General features: G+C 38.9%; 1 long non-coding RNA gene and 1 pseudogene across 1 annotated transcript; both read left to right on the top strand.

Annotated features, from left to right (window-relative positions):
* Positions 1 to 96: 96 nt before the first annotated feature.
* Positions 97 to 5,999, top strand: LOC141009573 (uncharacterized). Its single transcript, XR_012180145.1, has 3 exons — positions 97 to 243; positions 1,309 to 1,420; positions 5,804 to 5,999. It is a non-coding gene; the product is annotated as an uncharacterized lncRNA (long non-coding RNA).
* Positions 6,000 to 8,835: 2,836 nt separating this feature from the next.
* On the top strand, positions 8,836 to 9,956 carry LOC141009702 (peroxiredoxin-like 2A; annotated as a pseudogene).
* The last annotated feature ends 559 nt before the right edge of the window (positions 9,957 to 10,515 follow it).

Raw genomic sequence — 10,515 nt, 5'->3', positions numbered from 1 at the left:
GTTTCAGCTCGTGGAAACTGCTTGTTTAACCCCTCGAGTACAGTTTGATACTTGGCTGTGTGTTTACAGTCATATGCTTCAGGATGAGATGCGTCTTTGGTGGGAGCAGGAACATCTTAAACATGGGGCGTGGGGGGTTCCCCTCCCACCATCACACCAGTGGGCCTGCTCTGTCTGCCGGACCTCGACCCGGCCGGGGCGACCTATAGACAGAGGGAGAGAGAGAGAGGGAGTTATTGTCAGGTGTGAAAATGATGCAATTGCTCCTGTTTACATCTGAGCAGTGTTGGCATGTTCAATAGTTAAGAAAGAACACAAGTTAATGTTTATTAATGATTGGAAAGCAACCAAAACATGGCAGTAAGTATGACATGACAGTACCAATCGATCAATTAAAAGAAAATTCATTTGTGATTTTTATTGGATTACTAGTTTCAATAATTTCTCGAGCAAAAATGCCAAACATTTGATGGTCTAAGCTTCTAAATGTGAGAATTTGATACAAATTCACGTTATAGCAAATTACAGTTGTGGAAAGTAACTAAGTAGTTTAGCCGAGTACTTTAATCTGAGTAAATACAATTTTGAGGTATTTGTACTTGTGTTTTACCAGGGTATACATCATTATACTCCATCTTTATTAAATGTTTTTAGAAGATAGATTAAAATAAACTCGACTCTGAGTGTCTACAACATTAAAATGACGCTTGTACATTAATGTATCAGTAACAGGTGGAGCTGATTTTATGCTGTTGGATGACTAAAACTAACAACGCACCATATTTCAAAACATGACATCTTAATTACATTGAAATTGAAAGTTTTATCAGCAAAATGTTCAAAATTATCAAAAGTAAAGTTCTCATTCTAAAAAAAAGCCTGGTCTGAGTCTGTTGTATTGTTTTATATATATTAGATTATTAGATTATAATTATTATTGATGCATTAAGGTATAAGCAGATTTTTAATGTCAGTTGATTTAGGGTGAGGCTAATCTTCACTACTTTATACAGTAGAGTCGTTTAATTTACACACTAATCAGCCCAGAATAAAATGGAAATACTTGAGTAAAATACCGCAACACTACTGTCCATTACTTGAGTACTTACTTGAGTAAGTGTTGAGTTGAAAACACAATATTTCCCACTGAATTGTAATGGAATAGAAGTATAAAGTAGCATAAAAGAGACAATAAAAGTAAATGTATACTTCAGTCCAGAACTGTGTAACAGTTACTTTCCATCACTGCTAGTAATTAAGTTTTGAACAGACGGTCACCTGTTGTCTAAACTCTGTTTTCCATCTCAGTCGCAGCCCGAGGCTTCTGTCTCTGCACACAACTGCAGAAAATATCGAGCCATTTCCTGAGAGAAGATCGAATAATGAAGATGTGTCCCTCAGATATCTCGTGGCCTTTCAGGTGATTCACTATGCCTGTGTTTTTACAGAAAGTCACAGACTGTATAGGACTGTTTGTGCAAGTGCTGCAAGCGGACACACACAAACACACTGTATGTGCACGCACAAAACGTACACCAGGAGAAACAATGGGACTGTCAGACCCACTCTGTACCTTTTCATATGGTATAGAAGCTCTGCAGACGGGGAGAGATAAACAAATGTCTCTTTATTGTGGTGTAAACAGCAGCGGGACAAACCCTTTCTCTCCATCGCTCTCATCTGGCTCTAATTTGAGTTGGTGTCGAGTTGGCCTCATGAAATGAGAGGAGAATTTAAACTAGCTCTCAGTTGTGAGTAATATAAAATACCACTGTTCCTCACAGCTTAAAGCCTCATTTGAAGCAGATTTGACTACAAAGTTCAATCTACTTCAATGGCCTGAATTTTGAGATGCAATGTGCTAAGTTCAATTTGTATCTCAGAGTATTTGTAAAACTAGAGTAGGCCTGTAGGTCTGAACATGACAGTTGTGTGCCTCTGGTAGATGCAGCTTGTGTTTTTTTTTTTAAAGCAGTGACAAGAACTGTGAGAGCACTGCGAGAATAATCAATATAATGTTATATTAAAAGAATTGTTATATATCAGATTCCTGGCTGAACATACAGGCACATGGGACATTATGGCTTCGCACATGTTAACAGTTACGTCAATGTTTGTGTTGTTAAGAGGAATGGGTGAAAATTAGACACAGCTGTTAACATAAAAATAAATGCCATTTAAGGCAGCAGCAAGCTGACCTAAGTTTACCTCAGGGCCAAGAGGGTCTAATCAAACCTGGAGAGGCAGGAGCTGCACGCTGAGTGTGATATAAAAGTCTCCATTATTCTTTCACTACCAACAAATTAGACATTTTAATCCAAAGACTGTAAACTGAATAAACTGATGAAATAATTAGCTCAAAAATGTAAGGTCACTGATAGTTAGCTAGTTAGCTAAGCTAAGCACAATTGAAAGAAGAAATGGAAAAAGCTTTTTAGCTACAAAAAGTTAACTAAAAGTAAAGTGTGAGTGACAACTGAAATAGACCGCTAAAACTAGCTAATAGATAAACAGTTAACATGGTTAAAAGTGGTGAATAAACAGTTGAAACAGCTAGCTTAAAGTAATGGATAAACTTTTTAAATAGCTAACTTAAAGTAATGGATAAACTTTTTAAATAGCTAACTTAAAGTAATGGATAAACTGTTTAAATAGCTAACTTAAAGTAATGGATAAACTGTTTAAAATGTAGCTAAAAGTGGTATATTTATAATCAATTAAAACATGTCAAACATGATGATAATGTCAGTTAAGGGGTAGAGCTCCTCTTCCATCAGACAAAAATGTTGGGGACCACTACACAGTATGTACCTTATAAGAATTGTCTACTGTCATCAACATATTTAACCAGTTTAACAGGAAATGATACAATATTTCCTCCGGAGAGAGAGAGAGATTCAGTAGACATACATTTCTACACTGTGTTTATGAACAATATAACTGATTATAATACTCAGTGACAAACAAAGCTCCACACTGCCTGTAGGCCTGTCCCTGCACAGCAATCGGCCTGCTAGTTTGGAACACCACTACCAATTAACCCTGACAAAAATACATCTACATATTTGTTTTCAAAGTTGTTCACATAGTTTTACCACCACTTAAAAATGTGTTTTAATTGTTTGCAGCTGTGGGTACCGCCTCCGTTCACTTTGTGCATTGCATTGTAGGACAATGACAGCACACTACATGTTTTGTTAGTATGTCTGCTGCTTCACACAGGCTATATATTTGAAGACAGCGTAGATTTGGCATGTGGTATGGAAAGAGAGAGGTCGGAGGTCAGAGACAGTTATATGTAATGGACATGAACTAGATTAAACCAGGGAAGATGTGAACGTCCTGCCTGATGTCAGAGAGAGCGTGCTGCCTCCAAACATCTGTTAATGACTGACCAGGGATTTTTTCAACTCTAACAAGATTGTTCTGGTTATGTTGAAAGATAACCACTATCAGAGTTCTGACAACGTGCCAGCTTCAAACATGAAGAGGATGAATATGTGTTGGTATATTTCTCAAACTAATGCACACTGATTCAGAAAATAATATCTAGATAATGCTGTAACGCTCAAAATGTAACTTAGTGACTTTTAAAGTCTATCGAGATGAAACATTTAAACTCACCCAAATGTAATCATGGTCCCCAAGGTTAGAACATATTTACAACTACTGTGACCAGCTCAGCATTAATCACTTTAACTTACCTCTGTCCTGTATATGACTACATCTCTTCACATCAGCTTTATTCTCAAGTCGTATTTGAGTTGTTGAATCATTCTGTAAAATCAATCAAACTACTAAAGTTTGTGGGAAACCACTAAACTCAGTAACTTTTTGCAATACATTTTTTAAATCAGTTTCTTATCAGGCATGTATTTTCTTTGAATTATTTCATTTTAATTAGTTTTGTACATCTGAAATTTGATCTGGATCCATACCAGGTGCTTCTTATAATCTATCTTGATAATTTTAACTTCTTAGTTAATTTTTTTTTTAAATCGTTGTATATGAACAACCTTCATAAAGAGTCAAACCCAGGGACAAGATATTGGAAAACAGGTTTGTCTTTATTATAATTTACTGGATACAAGGTGAGGTGTCAGTTTAAGGTGTAGCCTTTATCATCCAAATCATACATTTAAACAGATAATATTTGGGGATCTCTGTTACCCCTTTTTTTGTTTTGTTTTACACCAACATGGAACTGGTTGTGTTCAAGTTTGCATGTCTAATTTTGAACTGTTGCAGGGTTACACATGCAACGGAACATTTTCATTGACTGCATCAGTGTGCTTGAGTGTGTAGACAGTCACCTTTACAACAAATGTTCACCTGTAACATATTTTCTTGAGATTATTTGTCAGCCTAAAGCAGGGCTTTGTGTACAGACTTTCAAATAACACTCTGAATACATTATGTTTTAGAGACAGTTCTATGGTAACACAAAGTTCACATGTTGTATCAATTAATGTTTTATTACCCCAATAATATTATTGATAACGTTATTTTCCTTTTACAATTGTGGTTGTTGCAGCTTCTTGTTGTGTATGCTGTGTCAAATGAAGAAATCTGTAGCTTTAATTCTGCTGACAATCATTTTCATAATGTGTTAAAATCTAATTAAAATGTATTATTGGGTGCACCTACATGAAGAGGTTAGATGCACCATTGCAACAGGTGTAAAAAAGTGAAACTGGAGGCCTGGTTTGGAGCATTTCTATAAAAAAAACCAGGACAATATAAGATTTATGGTGGATCTAAACCTAACCCGTCTCTATGAACACTTGCAACTCATTTACTTGATTACAACGGCTCAAAAATGGTGTAAACGCAGGCCGGTTCTCTAAACAGCAGCAAAGTTCAAAGAATCTTGGAAGTGATTCAAGAACCGGTGCTGATTTGGTGGAAAAAGACCTTGCCTGGTTTAATTTATGTATTCACACATACATTTTTGGTTTGGAGTCAGTGTGTAGGTGTTATTTGTTGTTGATGTTGGCTTACAGCAGCCTTACACTTCAAGTGATGTGTGTACAATTAAGGCATCCCATAAAATAAGTATGGAAGGTTGTTTTTTGAAGAAGACATCCTCTCCATTTAATGAATTATAATAAAACCTGTGCAGCTTCCTTTTGAATTAATCTACACTTCCATGTTCCTCCAGATAAAGAGGGAACAGTGGAGATATTGCTGCAGCTCTAGTGTGAGTTCAACAGGTCAGTGTGAGGAGGTGGATTTATGAAACCTACTGAGGAAACACTAGATAAAGTTTAAAGTTCAAAAGCTTCATCTGCAGAGCTGCTGGGCCCCACAAAAGATGAAGAGTAAAATGATAAAGGCCCGATGACCTTTGTGTTGTTGTGAGTGGGGTTTCCAGTGTGTCCCAAATCCTCATCTAATCATTTAACAGCCGGTGTGACAGATAGAACGAAGGTCGTCTTGATTTTAACACTTTATTCATGTTGTCACTTTTAATGATGTAATAATGTGTGGTTGATTTGAAATAAGTGAAAATCATTGAAACAGCATAATTCTGACATAGATGTTATAAAGAAGAAACACACTCCGGGTCTGAACCAATCCCAAATCAGTTTGACAAAATGACCGCGTCTCCTCCTTTCGTCTGATTGGCTACATGAAATGTGTGTCATGTTGACCCTCTGGTGCGTTTCAATTTAAAAGCCGGGGTCAGGGTTTTGGGGTCACAGAGTCAGTCAGACTGAAACTTGACAGAACAGGATGAGATAAATGAACCCTGGCCTCCTCGGGGGCTGTTAACACCTGTTTGTCTTTCCTCTGGTTCAAGGACGTGGAACTTAAGGCCGCAGCTCGTCACTCTGCAGCTCTGAGCTCGTCTGGTTACCAACCAGTTTCATCTGGATGGAAGTCAGAAAAAGATGGTTTCTGCCAGAATTAACTTTTATTGCATGTGTGAGAGATTGTGGAGTGATTAGTGTGTACGACTTGTTATCTAAATGAATAAACATGGCAATAAACAACAAGTAGTTTATAGATATTTTCTTTTTATCAGTGTTGTTCAGTGTGTTTTACAAACTTCTGAAGCCTTAGCTGGCTCTCTGTGCTTGGGTTTATTTCTTATTGTGTTGACTTTTTGGCTTCTCTTTACAGTATTACCAGGTGGAGTTTCAGCATTATAGAAATATAAACATTAACAACGCTCTTCACTCAGAGCAAAGCAATAAAAGTCTTTGGATCAAACATTCGTGAACGTCCTAAAACAGATCCAGAAGCAGATCTCGCCACTCAAATGAACTCAGGAGAGTAATTACTACCTGCTACTGCCCACTCTGCTCTCTGATTGGCTCCACACACACAATAAGAAATTGACATGTCGACCAATGCATTCGAGCGGGAACACCACACGGGAGGTGGGGTGCAAATCCTCAGCTGTGATTGGTTGCCAGCCCTGCACACTCCCCACTGGAGCAGCATTGGTGCAAGGAGACACAGTTGTGTTTTTGTGTGTATGTTAATGTTTGTGTGTGCGATGAGAATACCAGCGGCAAAACAGTCTGACCAACCCGAGACCTCATTTGAACTTGTGTGCTGTTACAGTGTGTGTCAGTTCTACAGTACATTAACTCATCTGAGCATATTTTAACCACAGACGGCTGATTGTCTGATGTGTGAGCTTCACTTTCTCATATAACTCTGAAGGAAATCCAGTGGCTATCCCTTATGTTTTTATTAGATGACCTGAAATGGCTTAGAGGAACAAAAACAAGCAGCCAGGCTGACTCAATCACACACACACACACGGCCGAGCAGATGGCCGAGCAGCAGAACAGCCAGAGGGAGTGCAGCAGCTGGGCTCATGGAGTGTCATCCTATCCCGTCTCAATTCAAGCCCATTCTGGACCCTCAGCACATTCCTCTGTGAAGCTGCCACCAATGAGTGAAATATAACCACAATACCATTCAAGCAATGCACGTTCATCCCACATATCATGCAGGTCCAATGTGTTCACTTCACTAAACTAAACTAAAAACAAAACTGTGGCACAGAGCCAGACAGGTAAATTCACCTCCTTAAGAAGTGTTTACTGCACCGACCGGTGTGTTTTTATCAATGGCTCCTCTGATATCTATCTATATCTTATATCTGCTATCTCCAGTGGTGGTGGTTGTAAAAAGGGACCTAATATAGAGACCGGATGTTTTTGAAAATGGACTTTGAAAATGCTGCTTTTAAATGTAGCTCCTGTCAGGTTCTGTATACATGTGTCAAGTTTTGATTGTGATATGTTTTTTGTTTTTTTTATGAACAAAGCCTTATTTCTGCCCTTTTGCACACAAGAGGACAATAAAGTGTTTTCAGTCTATTTTCTTTTATTTGAGAGTCGATCTTGATTAGGTACAGTGATAAGAACTGAATTATTGGGATAGACAGACATCTATCTGCAGAAAGTGAATCAGCTACAAGAGTAATAAATCTTTTTAGTCATTTTTTGAGCATAATTGCAAAAACAATAAAAGCAGGTCCAGGTTCAAATGTGAGGATTTGATGTTGATGTTTGTCATGTATGATCGTAAACTAAATATCTTTGAATTTTGTTCTGATGGTTGGATAAAACAAACAAATTGACGATCTTGAACCCTTGAAAACTTGTTCGAAGGTTGTACTGCTTGTATTTTCTAATGATTTATAGACAAAACAATTCATTGATTGAGGAAAGAACTGCCTATTTAACCAGCAGAGCCCCACTGAGAGGAAGAAAGTCATTTTTGAGGCAGACTTGGCCAAGACAGTCAGCAGAATAAATAACAACACGTAGTTAACAGACAGAAAACACAAAAGTAGATTAATAAACAAAAAAAGGGAACTCATGTTTTAGAAAAGATTTGGAGGACTTAGCTGCGTCACCAGGTTAATTCAAACCACTGACATCCAGGGAATTTGTCTCTAATTCTTTAATTTTGGATTTATAAGCATTTAATGAGATTAATTCTTGGAGGTACAAGATTAATTAACAATGAAAATAATTGTTAGTAGCAGCGCTGAAGTCAGCCTCTGACTGGTAGTGTAATGTGACAAACCTACTGCAGGGGGCGCTCCTGCTCTGAGCGACGATAGCTGGAGTGATCTCAGGGCCTCTGCAGCTACTGTGGCTCTGACCTGAAGACACAATGAAAACCAAAAGACATTTTTATGCTCATCACTGATGTTTATTAACTTAATTATAAAGATCAAGAGACTGAAGAGTTGTGTATTTTTGTATTGCTCTCTAATACTGATGCTATTTATTATATCTATATATGTACTGTATGTTAACAGTTTGAACATAATGAAGGCAACATGACTGACAACATTAACAATAAGAAATGTTCTGACATTGCTGAGGTCGTGCTGCTCTCTGATGAGAGCTCCCCTCTGCACCATGCTGAACCTGGTACTGAGGACTCAGCTCAACGTGAGCCTTGTTTCCCAGCAGCCTTTGAGGAATTTCTATGGTGTTACGTTCACATAAGCGAGGCTTTCACTGTGATTGGACTGATCTGATCTTAGAGGGCTTATCTTAAGGGGCTGGTTGAAAACATCAGATTCCTCCACATTAGCAGCGAGGCGCAGGCTGGTGAGTATAATGGTTTTTTTACATTTTGTGTTGATATATTGTGCATTATTAGCTGTTACAAACTTTACTTTACTTTCATGGTATTTTTATTTTGTTATTATGTGGAGTCTGTGCATGTTGTTGAGCCAATCAAACTCAGAATGAGTCACACGGAGCAGTGCAGTCATGATTTCTGAGCAGTGAAATGAAAATCTTCAACAAAATCTTTCTATTTGAAGGTGGCCCCTGGATCAAGTTTACAGTCATGGTGACTGTGACTACGGTCCTGAAGGCGGTGAGCCTGTTTGTTGCAGAGTTCATCAGCTCCATCACAGACTGGTTCCAGACCAAACCAGCATGGGCCAACCTGGAGGTGCTGGAGGAGACAGAACTGAAGACCACTGGAGGCGGTAAGACCGAAACAATTAATCATTTTATTCATTCTTTATCGTATGGAATCCTTTCAGATGAAAGAGAATGCAAGACTGATCAAAAATACAATTCTCGGTGTCTGTCTTGATGTCAGATAAATCCACAAACTCTTGGCCAAAACAGCAACTGCATCATTCATAAGAAACAAGATATATAATTTCCTTTGTCTCTTTCAGTCCATGAGCGACACCAAGCCAAAACTCTGTGGGAGAAGACTGGCGCTGTGGTCATGGTTGTCAGGCGACCTGGATGATTATTGTGCAGAGAGGTATGAAATGACATGCCAGTATGTGTATTAGTAATGAGAAATCTGCAGTCACCTGACTTGTTAACTTTAATTCATGCTATTTGGATCTCCCTGTCCTTCCCTCTCTAGGAGGCCGCTGAGCTGTCCTCTCTGAAGTCCCAGCTGCTGGACCTTGAGGTCCCTCTGTTTGCCGTGGTAAAGGAAAACCTTGGCAAGGAGCTGGACGGCTTCAAAAAGTACTTCTCTGGGAAGGTCTACCTCGATCAGAAGGTCTGCTTCTCTGCAAAACCCTTCCCTTCATGATTTTAAGTTATCAAGTGACCATTTAATAAGCTACTTTTGTTATCCTCATAGAGAAATTTCTACGGCCCTCAAGAGAGGTGGATGTTTCTCTCCATGTTCCTGCGTATTGGCGTCTGGAGGAGCCTCTGGCGGGCCTACCGCAGGGGCTTTGGGGGAAACCTAAGAGGTGAAGGACTTGTCCTGGGTGGAGTCTTTGTCATTGGGCCTGGAGATCAGGTAGGCATTAACCAACAGCGTAAAAACGTTCTGACAACTAGATCTGTATCTGGATGTTTTAAAGGGGTGTGTGTGTTTTCCTCCAGGGAATTCTACTGGAGCACCGTGAGAAGGAGTTTGGGGACAAAGTGAATACACTGGCAGTACTCAGAACGGCCCGCAAAATGCAGGACAACATGGCAAGATAGACCCTCAAAATGTGAATGAATGGACTGTTTGTCAGTGTGGTGTTATGTAAGAATGGCTGCAGCATGCCCCCATTAGCATGTCTGAATTCTTTAAGCCTAGTTCTCTGTGCACCACAACAATGTCTAACACGCTGTACTCTACTCATATTGCATTTGTAAATGTAATGCATTCACCTTTTCTGATGATATGTTATGCAATATCACAAAATGTGCCACTTTAACTGACCCACTGTCTGCATTTCTGCTCCAGTTATATGATGCTCATGTGTGTGTTTTAATGAAGATTTATTTCTAAACTGTGCTGAGGGAATAAATGTGATGCTGACACACAAATTCAACACTTTTAACAGGACAGTTTTGGCCTGACATGAGTGAGATTGGAGTCATAAAGCGCATTTTGTGTTTCCCAAATAAACAAATAAACCAGTCTTACTTACAAAAAACGATTACCTGCTTCATTACCCGTCCACGTATGTTGTTTTCTCTTGTCTTGAGCCTCACAAACATGCCGCTCAAAGCCCAAACTTCTCAGTCAGCGATCTTTGTTCGATTAGTTTTC

Source organism: Pagrus major, chromosome 15, assembly GCF_040436345.1.
Source record: "Pagrus major chromosome 15, Pma_NU_1.0".
Lineage (NCBI taxonomy): Eukaryota > Metazoa > Chordata > Actinopteri > Spariformes > Sparidae > Pagrus > Pagrus major.
This window is presented reverse-complemented; position numbering and strand designations above follow the sequence as displayed.